The sequence below is a fragment of the Crocodylus porosus genome, unplaced genomic scaffold (genome assembly GCF_001723895.1).
Source record: "Crocodylus porosus isolate Cpor-Errol unplaced genomic scaffold, CroPor_comp1, whole genome shotgun sequence".
NCBI lineage: Eukaryota > Metazoa > Chordata > Crocodylia > Crocodylidae > Crocodylus > Crocodylus porosus.
The window spans coordinates 24,452,189-24,475,679 of NW_017728907.1; positions in this window are offsets into that span (position 1 = coordinate 24,452,189).

The window sequence follows — 23,491 nt, forward strand, 5'->3', positions numbered from 1 at the left end:
TACACACTGTACCATCCAAGTTAGGAATTTACCTGTGTGTATGTGTAGGTGGGTTGTATGTGTGTGAACTTGTGAATGTATGTGTGTGTGTATATATATATATATGTCATTGTGTGCATGATCTGTGTCTAACTTTTGGGGTGTATAGTGTATGTGCTTGATTGGTGATAGATATGCATGTGCTTAGGATGGTTTGGATGTGTAATGTGCCTTAGCTGGTAGTGTGTGTGTGTGTGTGTGTGTGTGTATGTGCAACTGTCACACCCTCCTGTCTAACAGCACAATATTGAGATCCTGAGAGTTGGCCTGACTCTAGAGGGCAACAATTACATGTTGGAAAGATGTGGGCAGTGGAGTCCCACAAAGCTCGGTCCTTGGACCTGTGCTGTTCAATGTCTTCATCAGCAACTTGAGTGAGGGCATGGAAAGACCAAATTTACAGATGATACCTAATTATGGCGTATAGTTAAGACACTAGAGGGTAGGAAATGAATCCAGGTGGATCTGGACAGGTTAGAAAAGTGGGTGGAACAGAACAGTTCAACAAGGGAAAGTGCAAGGTGCTGCATCTAGGGAGAAGGAACCACTAGCATGATTACAGGCTGGGGGAGGACATTCTCAGCAGCATAGCAATGGAAAGGGATCTTGCAGTCATTGTGTACACCAAGATGTACATGAGTCATCAATGTGACAAAGGAATCAGTAAGGCTAACCACAGTTTATCATACATTAGCAGGTGCATGACAAACAGGTCCAGGGAGGTGACACAGTTGGAGTACTGCATCCAGTTTTGGATGCCACACTTTAATAGGGATGTGGATGACCTCGAGAAGGTTCAAAGGAGGGCCACTCATATGGTTTGGGGCCTGCTGGGAAAGCTCTATGAGGAGAGATTGGGGACCCTGGATTTCTTCAGCCTCCACAAGAGAAGCCTGAGAGGTGATCTTATGGCCACTTACAAATTCATTGAGGTGGGGGGAAACAAGGAATAGGAGATTATCTGTTTACCAGGGTACCCCTTGAATTACTAGGAACAATAGCCACAAACTGACGGAGAGCAGATTTAGGTTAGACATCAGGAAGAACTTCTTTATGTTAAGATTGCCCGAATCTGGAATGGGCTTCCAAGGAAGGTGGTGCTCTCCCCTACTTTGGGGGTCTTTAAGAGGAGGCTGAACAACCACCTTGCTGGAGTTGGTTGACCCCCGCACTCTTTTCTACCCAAGGCAAGGAGTCAGACTCGATGATCTGCTAAGATCCCTTCTGACCCAATCATCTATGAATCTATGATTCATCTCAATAATTTTGAGATTTCTGAGACCTGATATTGGATATTTAGTACAGAAAAACACATTTAAGTAACTCCCACCATGCATTTGGTCCAATAAAATATACCAGCCACAAAAATCCTTACCCCTCACATATTTCCTAGACCATCAACTCAAAACTATAATTTCAATTAATTTAGTTTGAGATAAGCCCATTAATAATGTGTGAAAATCTAATGCAATGTATAGATATTGCAAGTAGTATTTTAGTTTATTAACATAGAAATGAAAAATATAAAAAACAGAACATTTCAGCACGATCAAAAAATGTTTTGACATTTTTCTGTCAAATATTAATTAGACATGACCTGTTCCCGCAAAACTGTTAAACTTGGCAAAAAGTCACTTTCATGAGAAGCATACCATCCAAATATTTATGCTTATCTGTGATCTTAAAACAGATGCTTTTTTCACTTTCAGGATGACCACCTCTCATGTGGTTAATATGTATTTTAACATCTTTCTCTAAAGTTATTCTTCTTCTGGTGGATGCCTAACTAGTAATTTGAAGCTATGAGCATTTTCCCTGATATATGTTCATTGCTGAAACACTAGTCATAGCTGGCATCTCTGAATCCTGGCTCGAAGGTCATCCAAGATTTTGGGATTCAACAGGAGTACCAAGGATGTGTGACTTTCTATTTTAAAATTTGGGCCAAATAAGGCAAAACTGAGCTACTCACTGGTCCATGTAATTCCCAAGGCTTCTTTTCATACTTAAACATAGTGTCTGCTTATAAATGTTAAAAAACAAACAAACAGTACTTTATCTTATAGATGATTGAATCGGCTGTTGATAAAAATGCCAAAAAGACCCACTAAAATGCCCAGTCTATATAGATGCTGTGGTGCTGGGTTGAACTAACCCACTGCTTCTTCCTGTAAAGAATGTTTTGTTGTTTTTGTTGTTTTAACATCTGCAAGCAGCCAGTACTGCTCAGTATCTGAAACATCTTAATATAACTAACCATCTCCCGGTGTCCTTCTGGCTGTGTTTTAATGAGTACTGTTCCTAGATTGGTGATTTTCAACAAGGGTGCCATGCAAACTTCTACACATGATTTGCAAGATAAAAGAGATTTCAGATAGTAATCCATGTAATAAAAAATATTCTGACCTACTGTGATCTTTTTGAGTTCTTTGCAACAGAATAATTGCTCAACTATTTTTTTAATGTAGTCTTTTTTCTTTTTACTAAGACTTTGGCATTTTCCATGGGGTGCTGAAAGTCTAAAAAGTTTGAAAAACACTCTCCTAGACCATATGAATATGCAACTATAAAATAGGCATCAAAATCTTCTTTCATTTCCTATGTTCTTTCTTTTCCTGTTCAGTTAAAATATATAGAACATCATCCACTGCCTTTCCCATGGAAAAGATGAAGGAATTTGCCTAGTATTCTTGTTTTCTCTAATAAAGTTGAAGTGATCCAGAACCTCTCAAACTGTCTGATCCACTGAGACCAGCCTCCTGCATTCCAACAATCACACTACTCTCATAGAGCAATCTGTGTTAAGGCCTCCACAGCTGTGCTGAGATTTCAGGCTGCTGTAAGGCACACAGTCTCTCCCTTAACTCTATCTGTTTTCTGCAGTTTGAAGATTCCTCTCTTTTCTTCTTAGAGCAGTTGCAGTCCCACCATTTATTGTGAGAGAAAGAGACAGAGTGTGCATACAGATGATCAAAAATCCAGGATAAAAATTGATCCAAGTTATGTGGTTTACTTGGATTGGGAGCAAACTGTTTAAATTGGGAGTGAACAGTACAGACATTCACCCTTGTGGGGAAGGGGCATGCAGGGAACCTGTGCTGGAGGAGACCCACAGGCAAGGAGTGCTCCTGCATGTCTTTTAGAGTGTTCTGTGGGCTCCTCACACTGCCAGAGAATGCAAAGTACATCTCAGTGCCTGGACCACTTCTGATTGGATGCTAGACATAGCCAATGGTATCCCCAAGGTCCAGCTGCCTCACCACAGACTCACCTCCCACATTCCACCCTGAAGAGCCCCAAAGCAAGTGCCTTCCCTTCTTATTTGGACCTGTCTCAGGTTCCTGGCCTGACCACAGTCTGCTCCAGGACCTGCACCAAAGCCACAGACCCAGAACTTGAGTTGGTTCCTGCTTATTAGTCTGCCCATCTCTTACTAGCATCTGCATAAAATGATGCATGAATTAATGCATTATGGATTAATGCATCAACTCATGGGGCCTGAGCCCAGAGGCCCTTGCCAATCAGGGCCCCCCTGTGGCATGAGGGGCAGTATGGCTCAGGCAGGCATCCTGGCCACAGGCATCCAGGTCGGGCAGTGCATTCCTCCTCTCCTCCAGCTGGGCTAGTGGTGGGCGTGGGGCCTCCTCCAGGTGGCACTGGCTTACCGGGGCCATTTGCTGCCAAGAGGCAAAATGGGCAGCCCTAATAAATTTAACCTACTGTTCTGATCTAAAATATACCAGCTGACAGAGACTAACCTTTGAAATGAAACTGAAATATGACAGGATGTGATTTAGGGTTGGATTTTTTTTTAAATACAAAGTGTGAAGCCTAGATTTTCAGACATTTATTTCAGATTAAATAAAAGCAGAAAACAAACTACAAATAAAAGGGAAGTAATTAACTTGATTTCAACAATGCCATACCGTAAGAAACAGGAAGGTAAGAAATAGGTAAAATTGACTAGGTAAGACAAAAAGAACCAAAAACTGTAGGAGACCCACATAGCTACACAAAGAACTTCCTCAAACTCAAAAGAGAAATGTATAGTCAATGGAAGAAAGGAAAAGGTGCTAAGGACATATACCAAAGAACTTGTGTAGCAAGCATATAGCAAGAACTTGTAGGCTAGGGACAGACATTAAACATAAACTGGTTTAAGTGATCAGAAACTGGTTTAAACCCGTAACAGAACAATGCACATAAACCAGTTTCAGTGCACATAACCCATTTTCAAAATGGCTGAAACTGATTTGAGATAAACCTGATTGAATGTAGTATCAGACTTAACTGATTTGGCTCAAACCAGTTTATACAATGTCTGTCCCAGGCCCCTTGTTCATTTAAGTTAAACCAGAGACCCCCAGCATCCCGGCATGCTCTTTGGGCTGGGTTTCTGCTCCAGCCAAGTCAGGCTGGCCCCACCCCTATGCTCCCCAGCCAGAGCAGGGATAGCCAGGAACATGGTTCTTGCCAGGGAGGGGTTTAATTCCCCCCTTATTCCACCATCAGGGTCCCAAGCAGGGTATGCTGGGTGCTCCTCTCACTGCTGCAGCAGCGGGGCACCATGGCCCCTTCGGCAGAACGGTCAGGGAGGAGAGTTAGTCTCCCCTCTACTCCCATTGGCAGCTGACTCTGCCCTTGCCACCATGATCTCTGCTACCACCCAGGGGACTGGCCTGGCAATGTGCCCTCCCTGCTGCTGCAGTGGGAGGGTGCAGGGCCCTTGCTGGAAGCAGCACCCCCTATCGTAGTGTGGGGGAGCGCAATCCCCTTCCCAGGAGGGGCACCGCTCTGCAGGTGCAACAGAGCTGTGGTGGAATGCACATGGGAGCACCAGGGTCCTGAGCAGGCCAGAGCCTTGGAAGCACCAAGCAGCACTGCTCCGCTCCACAGAGAGGCTCCTGTCAGGAAGGGGCTCGCACCCCAGGAAGCTACTGCCCATTACAGTCATTCACTTCTCGCCACGTCAGCTTCTGGGTGGGAGTGGGGCCCAGCCCCTGCTGCTCAGTGACTGTGATGGGCAGCAGCCTGTCATGGCTTCCTGGAGCACAAGCCCCTTCCCAGCAGGGGGCCTTTCTACAGAGTGTGGCACCATTGTGAGGGGATTGCAGGGCTCTGGCCCATTTGGGACCCCAGTGCTGCCATGCACAGCCCACTGCAGCTCTGCTGGCCCCACAGTGCAGTGTCCCCACCAAGAAGGGGCTCATACACCCCCTACATTATGACAGGGGCTGCTTCCCCCAACAAGGGCCTTGCCCCATCCTACTGCAGCTGTGGGGAGGGGGCACAGTCAGACACCAGCCAGCAGGGGCCCTTAGGGTGAGGGGAGGTGCAGGGACAGGGGTTATTCCTCCTCCCTCTGTCATCTGGCAAAAAGGACAGCAGGTGGCCTATTCCCAGGCAGGAAGCATGAATAGAGAGGGCAGGCAGACCCTGCTGCCAGGGGAGACTAACTCTCCTCTCTGCCCACCTCTGCCCCAGGGGCCATGGTGCCGCACTGCTGCAGCAGCAAGGGGGGAGTGCCTGGCAAACCGCGCTCAGGTCTCTGCCGGTGGGATAGAGAAGATGAAATTAAACCCCTCCCTTGCCAGTTCAGCCCAGACTGGCCATGCTCCACCAGCACAGCTTCCCTTCTGCTGAGGGCACACTCTAGTGCCTGGCCTAAGCAACTGCATGCATGTACCTGCATTGCCTCAGTCCAGAGAGAACGTTTGTCCTGTTACAAACGGGTTCAGCCTAGGCAGGTTAGACCGACCTGTAAAGGTTAAATCAATTCAGGCTGGAGCTTTTTGAATGTCTGTACCTAGCCATAGGGTCAAAATTAGGAAAAGCAAAGTTAAAAATGAGATAAATGGCAAAGGAAATTAAAGAAGACAAAACCAGATTTTATAAATATATCAAATAGGGGAAAAGAAGATCGAAGCAACTGTAGGACCTCTGCTCAAAAGCCAGAATGAGCTATTAACAGCAGATACAAAGAAGCCAGAGGTGTTCAATGATGACTGTCTCAGTCTTTGTAAAAACAGCAACAGCATAAATGAGAAAAAACAAATATCCTCCACACCCATGTCAGGCAGCTAATAAATAAATATAAGAAAGGAAGACAGAGGCTGAGGATCATGCTAATTAAAAAGAGCTTTTAATGAATTTGAATGAATTTAAGCTGGCAGGACCTGACCAAATTCATCTCATGATATGGAGTGAACTGGCTGAAGAAATCTCAGAGCCACTTACAATAAATTTTCAAAGTTCTGGAAAACAAGCAAGGTTCCAGAGGACTGGAGAAGGATTAACATATTAAAAAGGGAAAAAAGAAGACCTGGGGAATTATGGATTAGTCAGCCTGACTTCAATATCTGAGAAGTTACTCGAGCAAATTTAAAACAAATCAATTTGTATACACGTAGAGGAGGAAGGGATGATTACTACCTGACAATTGTTAACAACACATCATACCAAATGGATCTATTATTAATGGAGGACACAATATTTTGACCTCTATGGCTTCTGAAACAGTGCCACATAAAATTCTCATAAGAAACTGAAAAATGTGGCTAGATTTACTTGTAGATAAATATGTAGTAGGCTGAACAATTGGCCATAAACAAAGAGTAACCACACACAAAAAAAAGGATCAATACAGAAATACAGGAATTCTTAAATATCAATCCATATGGGTTTGTTTTGGGTTGAATGTTTTTATTGATGACTTGGATAGCAGAATAGGAAGCTTCCTAATCAAGTGTACAAGTAACACAAAACAGGTGGAGGGTTGCAAGATAGGGTTAGTAGAGAATAGGCTATAGGCAACAAAATGAAATTAAAAAAAAAATATGTAAGATACACCTAGGGAATAACAAACAAATACAGAAACTGAGATAATTGGCTAAGCAGTAGGATTCCTAAGAAGGTTATGGAGATTTTGGTGGATTTGTCTCAATGCGAGTCAGAAAATTAAAAAAACAAGACTTAATTTATTAACAGCAGTATTATACGCATAACATGGAAGATGATAATACAGGTCTATTTAGTGCTGGTTAGGCACACACTAGGCACATCTACATATGCGCTTTAATGTTCAGTAGCCTATTCTGCACATTAAAGTGGTGCGTAAAAAAAGTGCTAATACAGTACTTCACAGTAGAATAGGCTATTGCACATTAACCATCACCTAAAAAGCAAGCGTTTGCACTTCTGCATATTAGCACAGTAATGTACATATATTTAGTATCTCATATTGGAGGTACTAAATTTAATGCACATTTATGCATTTGTAGACACCTGGTGCTAAAATTGCATGTAGTTTGGGGCTCTACATTTTAAGAAGGATATAGAAAAAGAGGAGAGGATCCAGAGTTAAGCAATAAATATGCTAGAATATAAACTAGACAATGAAAGGCTGAGAAAACAAATTATATTTAGTTTGGGGAAACCCAGATTAAAGAACAGAGGACATGATAACAGTTTTCAAAAATTTGAAAGGCTGTCATAAAAAGGAAAAACAACTGCTCCCTATCACTGCAAAGAATAGGACAAGGCAGCAGATTTAAACTGGAGGAATCACACTATTGTCTATGGATAAACTAAACTGCAACTCCCTGAAGGACTGGGATTTGCTTTAAGTTGACTGTGTCATTTGGGGCTCTGAGAGTTGTCCTAATGTAAGTGCCTGCAGGGTCTTATATATTCAGAGTCCTGTGCTTCAAAATTGCAGTGGGGCACTTTAACTAAAGATTAATAGAGTCTGTTGGAGTGTGTTAATGTATTCCAGCATCCTCCATGTCACATCTATTCAGTATCTCAGTACTTCAAAATGGTGGTGGGGGCACTTGAACTGAAGCTTGTCAAATGAGCTTTAGTTCAAGTACCCTGCTGTCATGTTGAAGTGTGGGGATGCTGATGCCAGCCACTCTTGGAGCCACTCCAATTAAAGCACCCCCATCTCTACCCCAGAGCACATGTACAGATACCCCTTGTGTCTGGAGAAAAATCTGAACTCTTTGCAAATGTATCAAATATCAACTTTGATCTTAGGCTGTTTGTAAGAGACATATTTCATATTATAGGTGCATCCATATGTGCACTTTACTGTGGGGTAGACAAATTAACTCTACAGTAAAGCATCACTATCTACACGTGCCAGTTTTAGAGTACAATATACTAATTAACCACCATACAATAGTATTGCCAGGTACAGTACTATTTTACAGCAGAGTAATTAACTATAAGCAAATGCACATGTGGACAGTGGCCATGGGTGTACTTTGTGCCTGTTCAGCCCAGCCAGCCAAGGACCAAACTCCTACCAGCCTCTGTGTCAGCCCCTCTTCTGCATGATGCCACCACCTGGAGTCCACAGCTGACCCTCCATGTTCCCTGATAGACCAGGCTTGCTCCACCCCAGCTCAAATTGCTGCTGTCCCAGGTGCACATGTAAACACTGTGCCTGGGAGTAGTTTACTCTGGCTCACAGTGCTCCGGAGTTTATTGCTTTACCTTAATTGCACATGTAGATGCATCCTACATATATTTAGTTACAGAAATAAACCTTGCTTGTTGTAATTATAAATAAATCTGCACCTAACTCTGATGTTATGATTCAAGAAATCATCTGAGTAGTAATGAAGTTACATCAGTATAAAATTATATAAATTAAAAAGTCCCTTTAATACACTAAATTTCAGTTACCAAATATTCTCCTCATCCATGTCACTACTTAGTGCAACTGAAATTAAGTAATACCGAGAACTGAGGCACACATTTTCTTTTTTCTATGCTGGGAGACCTAGACCTTTTAAGCAAGGAGGTGGCAACCTATGGCTTGCGGGCTCGACTTCACCAGGGAAGAGGCTTGATTTAGCATTGGGAACAATGCCATGGACCTACACTGCTCTGAAGCACCTGAGCATCCTTCATTGCAGAAGGGTTGGGCCAGACAGCTGGCCACTGGGAAGGGCAGAAATATCTGGCACACAATGACAGCAGGTATCAAGCTCCAGTTCACACCAGCAGAAGCCTGTCAACTCCTGCTTTAATCCATTTTATTTTTAACAAATATATGTTACTTTAATTATCTTACCACAATTTACTATTAAAAATATTAGAATACTTTAGATTTATGTGAAAATCTATGGTTTTAATAAAGCACTTTTCTCAGCAACGACACAAATAACCACACTTTCCTAGCTAGAGACTAAATGCTAGACAATATTTAATTTATGAATACTACGTTTGTGTTTCACAAAGTATAGATCTCTAGACTGGCTACAGACTAATTTTCTACAATCATCTAATAAAGCCACTAGCAGGCACTGCAAGGGAGATTTGTAAAAATGCTTACATTGTACAAAATTACAGAAAAGGTTCATATGAACTAAATAAAACATAGAGATGGGAGCAACCTTACAGATTATTTACAGTCTTTCCATTTACATATGAATAATCATTCTTCAATCTACAATGCTTTGGTGTTTTCTCCACTTTTCCAGTGTAGCTTCAAAAGTTTTAATCAGTGAAATTGCATCAATTCCCTCTGTATATTTGAGATCATTCTTATGTGAAATTAAGATAATATTTATTGGCTGGCCAAAATGTTTTGTCTTGTCTCAATATTGGAAAGAAAATATTCCTCAAAACAAAGTTACCCTAATCTAATTGAACAAACACTGGCTTAATTTAGAGTAATTGGAGAAATCGCTCACACACTGCAAAATATGAAATGAAAATGCAACATACTAGCCAGATGTTCTTAACTAAAACAGTTTGAGTATGCCTTATTAATAGTCCAATATCATGTCAGGGTAGGGAAAAGTTTTCTTATTTTTAAACCATATTTTTTATTTCTTTCCCATCAGGGCTGGGGAATGGAACAGTTCCCCAGAGCCACTGGATCCTGCTCCAGGCCCCTCCCTTGCGCCTTGCTTGCCTCTGGGAAGAGCTTACCTTCAGTAAGTGTCCCACGCTGCAGCCCAGCTCCTCTTCCAGTGGGTGCGCAGCCTAATGAAGTTTGTGCATGGCCAGACTTTTACTTGTGCGCAGCTGCGCATGCGCGCACCTTAGAGGGAACCTTGGTTCCCAAATACTCTTCTGAATTTCATATATCCCTCGAGTATTTTTTCTATGCACATTACACAATATTATATAATTACACTATAATATTGTATAGTGTATAATATTGTAATATTATATAATATTGTATATTATAGCGTAATTATATAATATTGTATATATTGCAATATAGGCATACATTACACACATGTGCAGGTGCATATACACAGACTATATTATATCCTTGCTTGTATACCATGCTGGGTTTTTGTTTTGTATTTTTTTCTCCTTAGACACAAATCAAAATATTAAATATAAACCTAATGTTTGAAACTCTAGAAATATACCACTGGCTTTATATGAAAGTACAGTTTTATTCTGTAAATTATCTTCTTAAAATATAAAGAGGCAGTGCTACCCCTATTTACAACACAGCAATGAAATTGTGTTACCTGTAATCTGTTTAAATGCTCCAGACCCTTGAGAACAAATAAGGTTTAGACTTTATATTTTCTACCATGTAGAATTATTGGCTTCAAATCTGAGTCTGATCTAAATACTTATAAAAGTGGTTATGTAATTATGTAAACAGTTTACAGTATCTGGATGAAAAAAATAAAATTATAATATTTTATTTATTTTGGAGTGTTTAAAATTTTGAAACCTCAGAATTAACCATGTACATTTCTCACATCATTGTATTCTCAAAAACTTGGGTTTGGGCTCATTTAAAGACACACAGCTTAAATATGCCCTTATGTAAGAGCAAGTTAAGGACACCCATTTCTTGGTAAAAGCACAAGTTCATACCCATTTATAATATGACTGGTACAATGAGCAACTGCATTATCTAAAAACTACCTCAAATGCTTAACTTTATTTTCCAGTTGCAACAGGTTAGATTCTATATTAGCCTTCAAATGGAAATTGTAGCTTCAGTTAAAAGTTGTGGGGGAAAGGAAGGCAAAACTGGTTGACAGATGATCCCTATAAGAAGGGAGGACCACTGTAGCCAAGGATTTATTATTAAGGCTCAGTGACCTCAGGAAATTTCCTGTTTAATCCTGGAAAGTGGTATAGCATTTCCTTTACTGACACTGGATTACTTATTTGCTATGGGTCACTGGTGAAACAATTCTTTGTTGTTGTTGTTGTTCTGATTGCTTCAAGGCATTTTATTCTATATTTCAGTCATGCTCCTCAGTTATCCATAAAGGACTTAAGGTGAAGAGTAGTCAAGTGAATAGATCTGCCATATGGCAGGGATTTTTGTTTGTTTCTTTGTTTTTAAATGTATGTTTCTTCCTTCCTACTCACTTTACACTTCATTACAACTACCCTCCCTACTCCCTCTTGTGTGGGAATGGCAAATCTACATATGGATTAACATTCAATTAAAATGTAGTCCTACAGCATTTAAGTGTATTGAGATTTCACTCTTCATTAGGAGAAGATTTGATAACTGTGTTCACAGTGAGAAAGTTCTATTAATTGGAAAAGGGGCCAGCAACTGTTTACAATCCTTGGACTGGAACAACCCAGCTTCAATCCAATACAGGCTGGGTGATTTCGATGCTGCATCACTGGCAAGGGGTTTTCCCGGTGCACAGGCTGACATCAGGGACGTGGGAGCTGCATCTGCACTGCCACAACTTTCCCAACCCTCCTGCTCCGCAGCTACAGCACAGATACAGGCTGCTTGCAAACCTGATGAAATTGCCCTTTTTAGTGGTTTAATTGCCCTTTTACAGTGGTTTAATTTAATTGTGTCACACGTGATATGTGCAGTGGCATATTGCAATTTAATTTCCTCACACTGTACAAACGTGATGGCATATTGTGATGTAAATAACTTGGTTACACAGAAAACTAAAACACATCCTGAGGAATTTTAGTTTGCTATCTAACAAATTGCAGTGACACATCTATTCCCAAGCCCTCCCAGGCTTCCAGTGCCCTGTGTAGCATCCTCGCCACCTTCTTCTGCCACCAGCACAACCCAGCCACCCTTCTGCCACCTTCCTGCACTGCCCAGAGACAAGCCAACCTATTCCCAGGCAGTACCATGTGGAGGGAAGGCAGTGGGGACAGTTCACGGGGCACTGGAAGCCCCAACAGAGTTGCCCACAGCTGGGGGGTGAGCTGCTGGCAGGCCAAGAACTCCCTGAGTTGTGGCGGGGCCCTAGTCCACTTGGCTTGCTAGCAATTTGCCTGCTGGCCATGGGTAGGCTCCATCAGGGGAAAAAAAGAAAAAGAAAAAAGCGATAAGGGGCCCAATCTTTTCTTTTTTTTTCTGGTGGAGCCTTCCCATGGCCAGGAGGTGAGCTGCCAGTGCTGTCTGAGCTGCAGGGAGCTGCAGTCCTTCCCTCCATGATGGTAACACCCCACGGAGCTGCTTGGGCAAGCTTCTAGTAGGTCGGGTGCTACCCCAGCTTAGAGCCAGTGCCCGACCCACTAGCAGTCTGCCTGAGTGGCCCCAGGGAGCACTGCTGCTCTGGAGAGATGGACCAGGGGCCACTAAAACTCAGGGCCTGCTGGCATCTCACCCCTCAATCATAGGCTGGGTACTCCAAGGAAAACAAAAAGGATTGGGCCCCTTGCTGTAACAGTGATGGAAGCCCCTAAATTGAACCAGTGGGTTTTGTCACAATTAAAACCCACCTATTAAAACACACTGGTTCAATTTAGGGGAACTAAGCCCCCATTACATGTACAAACAGCCACAGTTTCCAATGGGCGGGGAACTGTGACAAACTTTGTTCATACTGCCGCCACTTCTCCCCCCTCTTCCCCTTCCCTCTGGCTGTGTCATGGTTACCCCTGGAAGATACTCAGTCTCCATTCTGTCACAACTGCGTTTGCACTGTAGCTGGGGGCAGGAGAGAGAAGCACCATCACAGATGCACTTTGCAGGTACTTGGCCCAGGTGATCACTCCACCAGCTGGAGGCTGCATTCATTCTGCAGCAGGAGAGTGGTGGGCTAGGGGAAGAGGGGATAGTGCCAGAATAGGCCCCAGCTGCCTGAACCCAGTACAGGCACAGGCAAAGTCCCTACTGCTGATGTGCTGCAGAACCCACATAAAACTCAAGCTTGATTAGTGGAGAGAAGCAGCAGACACACAGGAACATCTAGAAGCTGTCTGGAAGCCATAAAGGTACATCTGGAAGTTGCTCTGAAAACTGAATCTAGGCCTTGTGCCACTGATTGGATTTGTTTGGCCATTTGGATTGTTGAATCAGAAGGCTGGTGGGAAATCCTGGCCTTCTATTGCCTAGATTTTTAAATCAGACATAAAACAAGGCACAAAAGTATGTCAGCTTATTCATCTGAAAAGTCTATAAGTTACCAAAAAAAGTTCTAAGTAAAAATTGCAAAGGAGAGATGAATGTGGTTTTCAAGATAATGAAAACATTGGGGTGAATCGATTGACTAAGTGATGTTACTACAGGTGTAATGCAATTGAAACTTACCTTTTGTGTGTGATCATGCAACAGATTGTGATATACAAATTATAAAAATAACATTACTTTATATTTTGTGAACTTCTAAGTTAATTATTTCATGCATTTTCTGATGAATGCTGTGAAATGTCCTGTCAGATTAATTTGTAAAGAAGGGTTGGTTTTTTGTTTGTTTGGGGGGTGCTGGCAGGGGTGTTGCCTGCTTGTTTGTTTGTTTTTTCTAATATTCCTGTATTTATTTACAGCATGATTGGGGGAGGGTAAAATTTTATTTTATTTTAAATTTTATCTTACTGATTTATTTAAAATCAGCCACCATAACCTTAAACTAACTGCATCTGATTTTAATTAGGGTTCCATAAATATGTTTTGATAAAAAGAACCCCAAAAGGAGTAAAATAAGCATTGTTGGTGGGAGAGTACTGCATAAATAGCTTAGATTGTCCTAGAAAAGGCTTTTTTTTCTTCCTTCAAATTATGTCATTCACTTCTTTCTTTCAGTACTACACTTGAGTAAAGGTCTCTTGGTGAGCTGATAAAACTGGCATGCCTTAGAAGACTGTTATTGTTCCTTCTACCAAGTCTGATTCAGCTCTGTATTTTGTTGTTCTTTTAGCTGAATAATAGCTTTGTTAAAACCAACATTTTTAGATTTATTTTGGGGAAGGAGAATAATTCACTAGTGCATGTTGTAGAAGGAAGGGATTGCTAGAGAAGATTTAAAGAATTCATTTATTTGGAGTCATTCTACAAAAGAGAGGGCAAAAACAATGTAACAAACAAGCTTCCTCTCTAAGGATCCAACTGAGAAGAATAAAAAGATGAACCTTTGTTGGATCTGTAAATCAAATGTAGGAACAAACTACAAAGCTATGCTGTAGTTTGTTAGCTATGAAAGACAAGGGTCAAAATTCTGAACTACTTTGTTAGAGTCAAAATCATACGCCAATTAGCTCAACAGAAGTTTTATTATTGACAGACTAGAACAAGATGATTTATTTTCTTTTTTTCCTTTCTCAAATGAAATCACCATTAATTTTACAAGTTGAAATAAATTATTGGAAATTTGATTAAGTATCCAATTTTTCCCCAGACCAACATTTTTTAGAACTACTGAGTTCTACCCTTTAGACCTTTGCTTTTGTCAGGTTAGAGGCTGGGTGTAATAGATTTCTTTAGGAAACATCAGGTGGTATAGGCAATAGATTCAACACAGGGCATAGAGATGGCAGTTTTAAACCCCTTCCAAAGTTTTTCAATGTTGCCTTCATTTGTGACCCAATCAGAGAGCTTTTCACAAAGACACTGTTAGACCTTTGGGTCTTGAAGAGATTTTGCCTTGACAGTTTTTCAAATTGCTGTTGACTGTTTTTAGTGTTACAGAGCAAGCTGGATGTTCATAATGGATGTGACAAAACAGTGATATGTCCAGCACTGATTGAGTGATCTGTCCAACAGATCAAGACCACTAAAGGAAGCAATGGGTGGTGATATTTGGAGTTTCCCTGTTGTGGTAACTGGAGACATCCATCTGCCAGTCTGACCTATTGGCTCATGAGGTCTGCTGCCTGTTGGGAGACCATATCTGTAATATCATAGGCCCTCTAACTGCTATTCCATACTGCTAATCCATATGGGCAGTAATGATACTGCCAGAGGTGACCCTGAGCAGATCAAAGGTGACTATGTGGTTTTGAGTACAATGGTAGGGTTCTCATCAATAGTACCAGCCAAGGGTAAAGGCCCAGATAGGGTCAGATGCTTCCTGGAAATCAAAAAATGGAAATGTGGATGGTGTTACCAGCAGAGTTAACAATACCATGAGGTGTTGTTCCAAAGGGAAGAATACTGGAAAGAGATGTAGTACACCTGATGAAGGGAAAGACTGTTTTCATGTACAAACTCAATAACTTACTGAGGAAGGGTTTCACAATGTTCATAGGATGATGAAGAAAAAAGCGCAGAGGTAAGTAAAGTTTGAGGAGCAGAGTAAAAACCTAGTAAGGGACTGAAATAGCAGAATAATTAGCAATGTTCTCAAGGAGAAAATAGGTCAATCAGTTGCTTACCTAAAATGTTAGGGCTTTGCAAAGCTTCGGTCCCCAATTTAATTCAGCAGCAATTCGGCCTGATTCAGTGGCCAAGACTCTGGATCTGAATTGAATCAGGAGACCCTTTAATCTCTCTAAATCAAATTGGAATCCTTCAAATTGATTCAGTGAGATTCGGAAAGACTTGATGATTCAGGCATAGACACGGTTTTAAATGTTTTTTCTACATACCTCAAGATACAAGGTGATTAATGAATGCTGTAATGATGGGGCATCCCACAGGAGCATGGGAGGCCCCCCTGTGTGTTCCCCAGTGGACCCAAAAGTGAAGCAGAAGAACTTTTGGTCCACTTCCAGCTCCACTGGGGAGCATGCAGGAGGACCCCATTGCACCCATCCCAACTCAGCAACTGGTGCCTCCTGGGCCTACGGGGGCACCCAGGATCCCCCCTGTGGCTGATTGTCAAGCTAAGGGAGAATGGGGGGGGGGCATTGTGCTTGGTGACAGATCCAGAAGTGCGCTGGAAGTTCTTCTGGTCTACTTCGGGGATCATCACCGAGCACCCTGGGGGTGGGGGGGCTTGCTCCTGTGGGACGCCCCATCTGCTCCACCATAGCAGGGTTCATGAGCTGTGCCTGGTACCTCAAGGTGTGTAGAAAAAATATTTAAAGTTGGGTCTATGACCAAATTGCTGATTCTCTGAATCAGCATTGAATCCTCAGAGCCAGATTCAGCCGAATCAAATCAGGGACAGTGATCTGAACCAATGAATTCAATCGTTAAGGCTCAGAGAAAATCCATTCACTTTGCCTTTGTCAAGTAGCAAGACCAAGGGGCACAACATGCCAGGAAGGGGACAGAAGAATCAGGGCGAGATTGACACCATTCCTACCATTGCATTAGAACTGGTGTAAGATCAAGTAAATAAAGTAGTTGTATATAAATCAGGAAGAATGGATGAATCCCACCCAAGAGTGCTGAAAGAGTTGGCTGAAGTAATTGCAGAGCCTCTGGCAAAGGTCTTTCAAAAATCATGGGCCTCTGGCAAAATCCCAGATGACTGGAAGAGGGCCAATGTTGGGCCCATCTTCAAGAAGGGGAAGTGTGAAGACCCAGGAAACTACAGGCCAATTAGCTTAACTTCTGTTCCAGGGAAAATCCTAGGAACATTCATCAACAATGCTATATGTGATAAACTTGCAGAAGGCTTGATACTGAATGACAACCAGCATGGCTTCATCATGGGCAGGTCTTGCCTGTCCAACCTCATTTCTTTCTATGATCAGGTGACTTATCACCTGGTTGAGAGAAAAGCAGTTGACATCATATACCTCGACTTTCAGAAAGCCTTTGACCTGGTATCCCCAGATATCCAGGGGTCTAAAAAAATTGAAGCTTAAAAAAGTTGCCCTAAGGCAACTGGAGGTTGGGTCCTCCATGGAGACTATCTGGCTTCTTTACACCTAGGGTGTCCAGACTATGGAACAAGCTCCCCACAGAGGTAGTGCAATCATCTACCCTAGAGGTCTTCAAGAAAAGACTGAATGGTCACCTGGCTGGGGTTGTCTGATCCCAGATGTTTTTTTCCAATCATGCAGGGGGATGGACCCAGTGATCCAAAAACAAATAATGTAAGTTTCCACAGCACCTGATTTTCATTGGGGACTTTATTTAGCATCTGTTGGAACAGAAACAAAACAGTGCACAGGCAGTCCAGTAAATTCTTCCAGTGTGTTAAGGATAACTTTTGGTACAGGTGGTTGAGTGTTCAACTCGCTACTCCCTAATTGGGAGAAATTTTTGAGAACGTGAAGCTGGAAAGTAATTTGCCCAAGAAATGGTAGAGTTCAAGATTGTAAGTGAAGGAAAAAGGAAGACTAAAAAGATAAAGACACTGGACTTTAGAAAAGCAGAGTTTAACAAACAGGTTCTCCAGTGTGGCAAATCTGAGGAGAAAAATCTAGAACAGGCTATACTTTAAAGAAACCATATTAAGAGCATAGGAACAAGTTATCCTAATGCAATAGAAGAACGGGAAGTGCAACAGAACACTAGCCTGGTCATACAGAAATTCCTTCAATGAATTGGAACATTAAAAGGAATCATACAGAAAGGACACTTGGTCATATTACTCGGGAAAAGTATAAGACGATTGCACAGGTCTGCAGGGAGAAGATCATGGAGAACATAATAACGTAAGAATTGCCATTTACTGTCATACTATAGGTCCACCTTGCCCAGTGTTCTGTTTCACATAGTGGCAGAGAGAGGATACCAAAGGGAGAATGAAGTGGGAATGACCTGATTTTTCCTGGTCTCCCCACTACCCTGTTCCTCTCACATAAAGCATCTGACATTTAAGGTCTAGGAAGTTCTAATTCAGAAGCTGTATCCCTAACTCCAATGCTCAATAGCTACTGATGCCCTTTTTCTACATGAATTTGTCCAATCCCTTTTTTCAATTTAGCTGAACTGTCAGCTTCCATACTATCTGGTGACAATGAGTTCCACACTTTAATTACATGCTGTGTGAAAAAGACCTTCCTTTTGCTAGTTTTAAACCTACTACCTATTAGTTTCATTTTGTGAACTCTAGGGAGGCCAAGGTACAATCTGAAACGCAATGGGCAAGGGACATAAAATACAAAGAGTATTTCAGAAATAAAAGGAATACCAAACAAAGTATAGGTCCCTTACTGAATGTAGAAGGCAACCAAGTTTCAGAAAGCTGAAATATTTAATATTGTGTTTTTTGTTTCAGTCTTTGTGAAAAGTCAGCTCTAGATGAGGAAAACAGTTGGCACCAAAGTTAGGGCCGGCGACAGTCAGTCTAAACTAGTGGAAAAACACACTGAGGATTCTTTGAAAAGCTAGATGTTTTAAAATGGTCAGGGATGCACCCTAGGACACTGAAGGAATTGGCTAAAGTAATTTCAGAACTATTGGCAATAATTTCTGAGGAATCATGGAGTTCAGGTTAGATCCTAGATGTCTGGAAAAAAAGGGAAAATATCCATCTTCAAAAAAGGGAACAATGGGAATACAGGGAATTGAAACTAGTCAGTCTGAATGGAGCCTGGAAAGATTATAAATACGGTCCTCAAGGAATCTATTTTGAAGCACCTAGAGGAGAACAAGGTGATTAGGAACAGCCTGCGTGGATTTGCCAAGAGCAAGACACACCAGAACAACCGTATATCCTTCTATGATAAGGAACAAGCTCTGTCCATGCGGGCAGGGGAGGGGGGAGCAGTGGATGTGATGTAGCCTGACTTTGGCAAGACTTTTGACACTGTCTCTCATGATATTCTCATTAATAAGGTAAGGAACTACAGACTAGGTGAAAGTACTGTAAGGTGAATAGATACCTGGTTGGATTATTGTACTCCACAAGTCATCCCCAATCGCTCAATGTCTAAGTGGGAAAAAGTATCGCATTGGATTTCCCAGACATCTGTCCTGGGTCTGCTATAGTTTAGTATCTTCATTAATTATTTGGATGATGGGATTGAATGCACACTTATCACATTTTGGGATAACATCTAGTTTGGCAGAGTTGGAGTAGGTCTGGGATGCAAAATGACCTGGAGAAATGATATGCAATCTTTTAAAGAGATTCCTCAAGAATTATTGTAAAGTCTTGTGTTTAGGATGGAATAACTGCATGTACAGACTAGGGAATGACTGGCTAGCCTGCAGAGAGGTACTTTGGGGTTATACTAGGTCATAAGCAAATTATGAGCAAACAGTGTGATCTTGTTGCAAAGAAAGAAAGAAAGAAAATACAGAAAGCCATACACATAATGGATTGTATTAACCGGAGTCCTACTTGCAAACTGTAAATCCAGGTAAGTGATTCTTCTGCTCTCTTTAGTACTGGTGTGGCCTCACCTTGAGCGTATCTAATTTTGGGCCCCACAACTCAAGAAACATCTAGACAGATTGCAAAGACTCCACCAGAAAGCAAAAGAAGAGACCTGGAAACATGATTTATGAGGCAAGACTGAAAAAAACAGGATTATTTATTCTGGGGAAGTGGAAACTGAGGGGGGATTTGATACAAGTCTTCAAATATCTGAAGGGCAATTATAAGGAGGGTGGAGATAACTTTTTTCTGTGTGGTTTCAGGGGACAGGACTAGAAGCAATTGTCTCAAGTTGCATCAGAAGAAATTTATTTTCAAGCTTAGGAAGAAATTTCTGATTATAAGGGTGGTTCAGCACTGGGACAGGCTGCCTAAAGAAATTATGAACTCCATGACTGGAAATTTTCAAGAGCAAGTTAGACAGACACTTGCCTGGGATCCTTCAGTCCTGGATCATCTGGCATTGAACTAGGAAAGATAACTTCATGATGTCCTTTCCAGCCTTACGTTCATATAATCCTAAATAGTGATTTTAAAATATTTTTTCCATTTATTATTTTTCAGAAAAATAGGACACATGAAATAACACATTCAATAAAATAAATAAATAAATCACACTCTTCAATTCCCTATGAGATGTTAAAGTATAAAATTGGAAAAAATCTGGCAAGATAAAACTAGTATTTTCTGATACCATTGAATGTTACCTGCAGACAGCAGAAAATACACTGCAAGTCTGTATGATTGTGAAAAATATATTGTGGGTAAGATAACATCTGATGAACTGAAAGCCTTTTACTTAAAGGTAATGGGAAGATTGATCTAATCAGTTTTAGCAATGTATTTGCTTAACTTGCTTATTCATCAGTTGTTTACTATTGATATACCATGGATGTTGAACATAAAATGCTTTCTTCTTTGGCTAGGGACAGAAATTATGTGTAAACCAGTATAGCTGACTAGAAACTGGTTCAAATCTGTAACACAACAGAAGCTCAGTGCACATAAACTGCTTTCAAAATGGCCAAAACTGTTTTAAAATGACTCTGGATGGATGGAGTATGAAACTTAACTGATTTAAGTTAAATCAGTTTATTGAACTTCTGACCCAGATCCCAGTTAACTCATAGGATGCTTTGCAACTCCCTTGCAAACCTTCCCCCTCCCCATGCTGCCCCTTGTAGGGTGAATAGCCTAGCCCTGACTCAAGCTGTCTACTCCAGGCAAGCAAGGAGACATGCTGTAACACCCCATGACTCTGACTTGAGTCACTGCAGGCATTTGGCTGCATTTCTGGAATCAAAATAATGGTTCAATCTATGCAATTTAGACTCCTAATCTTTGAAGATTGAATTAATTCAGCCTTGGGCTTTTGACTGTCTGTATTTAGCCTTTATGTCTCTGGGTGTAAAACTCAACAGTGTGTCAGACCGTTAGGGTTTTTCATCTCCAGCAACTGAAACTATCAAGCTTTTACCTAATAATGCAAGGGCCTAATTAATATATATATATATTTTAACTAAACTTTAGTTTAAAATTAGTTACACTTACATTCCTATGTTTTTCCCTTATTTTTCATATAGTATTGAAGAATCTCTTAATAGTACATTTTATATGAAACAAAGATATATAAACTTTAGAGTGTCAAAATTTTATGCAATTGTACTTAACTTCAGTGTGGCAAAACTTTTATAATTATTTTACTGAAAACAACGGTAAAAGAGAAAGTTCTAGACTATGCAATAGCCTAGTGGGTATACTACTCAACTAGGATGCAGGAGATCCAGTCCCTGTCTTGTCTAAATTGAAAGAGAGATTAGACTCTGGGTCTTTCACCTTTCAAGTGAACTCCATAATGCCTAAACTACAGAAATACCCACTCTTGCACGATGAATATTTAGTTAATTATTCAATGTAAAATAAATCCAAGAGAAAAGAATAAGCATGCATTCCCAATATTGAATATTTTTGGTCTGGTTGTTAGGGCACTCACCTAAGATGTGGAAGAATACCAAAGAAAAGTTGGAACCTTGGCTTCCTCACATCTCTGATGAATGACCATAGTCCCAGGCTATTTGAGTATTTTCTTTCTCTCTGGTCCTGAACAAAGATTTCATCTTGGACCAGAGAGATATTTCAAAAAGAAAATTTCAGTCAGAGCTGCATGTCTCTGCAAAAAAATCTTGCTTTTTCCAAAATGGTATTTTTTTCATGAAAACGTATTTCTTCAGAAAAATTCCAACCCAGAGTCACTAATGGAATCATTCTTATTGAAATTTACAGGTGATTTTTGTAGTTGACAAAATTAGCATGAATTTATGCTGTTAATTTAAACTGTGGAAAAAACACATTGAAAAGCTAGCGTAGTGATAAATATATTCCATCCTATACCAGCTAAACACGTCACACCAAAGAGAAAATTTATAAGATCTCCTCAGATTGGTTCCATCCTCTCACATGTTATTTTTTCTCTTCTTCCATCTTTCCCCTATCTTCCTCACATATACAACTTCCTTTATTTTCTTTAGTTGGGGGAAAATACCTGCTAAGAAGTAAAATCTTTATTTTATTAAACTCAGATATGGATCAGACCTTTTTTACAGGATAGGAAAACAAACGGTTATCTTACACTCTTAGTACTCATTTGAACGAGCAGTTGTCATACCTGTCAATGTTGGGATACTTGCTGTAATGAGATTTTTGATAGCTATGATCTGTATACATATTAGCACATTTACATTCTACTTGTAAGCTCTCCTTCTTAAAAAAGTCGTTGAAATCTTATTTTTATAACTATGTAGAAAACTTTTAATAAGATCATAAAGCATTTTTTAAGAATCAATAAAGTAATGAATAAAATTATTCTATAGGCATTGTTTTATAGGCAGTTTTGGCAAATTGCTCACAACAGATGAAATATTTGAAAACCTGAAAGGACCACTTTTGTTTCATTATATAAAATCTATGATGGAATATTCTTATCTTAAACCAGAAAACTAAAGAAGCTACATTTGAAATATACTCATCTCTAGTGATTAAAAGTACTTTGACATATTAACAGACAAAGCCTTTTTTTTTTTTTTACCTCAGGGACATGAATCTAATTCAGATGATAATTCTAAGTAATATTAATCATTCCCTCTGGTAGGCCAAACAAAGATTATATATTAATCTTAATATATACAAAGAAAGAAGCATTTTATCTTCCTTAGATGGGAATTGTTCATCCTTGTTAAATCTTCCTTTCTTAATTGTCTGTACTTTAGCTGTCTGTCTCTATTTTAAAATTTATAATCTGAAAAAATAAAATCCAAAGATTGTTTTACACAGAAGCAAAAATTGCATCATGTTTAAGTGTTGGCCTGACTAAAGCACATCACACACTATGCTGTGAACAAGAATCATCAGCATGAACCCCATGTTGGGGGGCTGTACCTCCTTGTGTGGGGGTTGAACACTCAAACAAAGGGGTACAGCCCCTCACAGGGCTCACAAGGGGTATTCAACCCCCACACAAGGGTTATGGCACCCAACAGGGGCCAAATGGCCCCCCACAGGGGCTACCACCCCCTTTCAAGGCCCACATGCTCCACCCCAGCCCCCCAATTGCTGCCCCACTTGGCTCCCTCCCCCACCAGTTGGTTCACTCTCCCCAATGGCTGCCCCACCCAACCCCACCCCAATGGGTGCCCCAGCCATCCTTACCCCCCCCAGCTTGCACTCCCACTCCCCCATGGCTACCTGTACAACCTCAGGCACCATCTCTTAAAAACAAAACAGAAAAAAACTCCCAGAAAAAAATTGAACAAAAAAAGCCTCTGGTTACCTTAGAAGCAGGGGTGGAGGGTCTCCAGGGCCTCCTGGCAGAGCCCCCCAGGCAGCACAGAACAGTGAAGGACTAGGATGGATCAGGCTGGAGCTGCTGGGGCTCTCAGCCTACTCCATATTGTGTAGGCAGGGCCCCAGGGAGCCAGACAGCAGCACTAACTGCTGATAAGTGCTGAGATGTTGTTTTTTTTTCA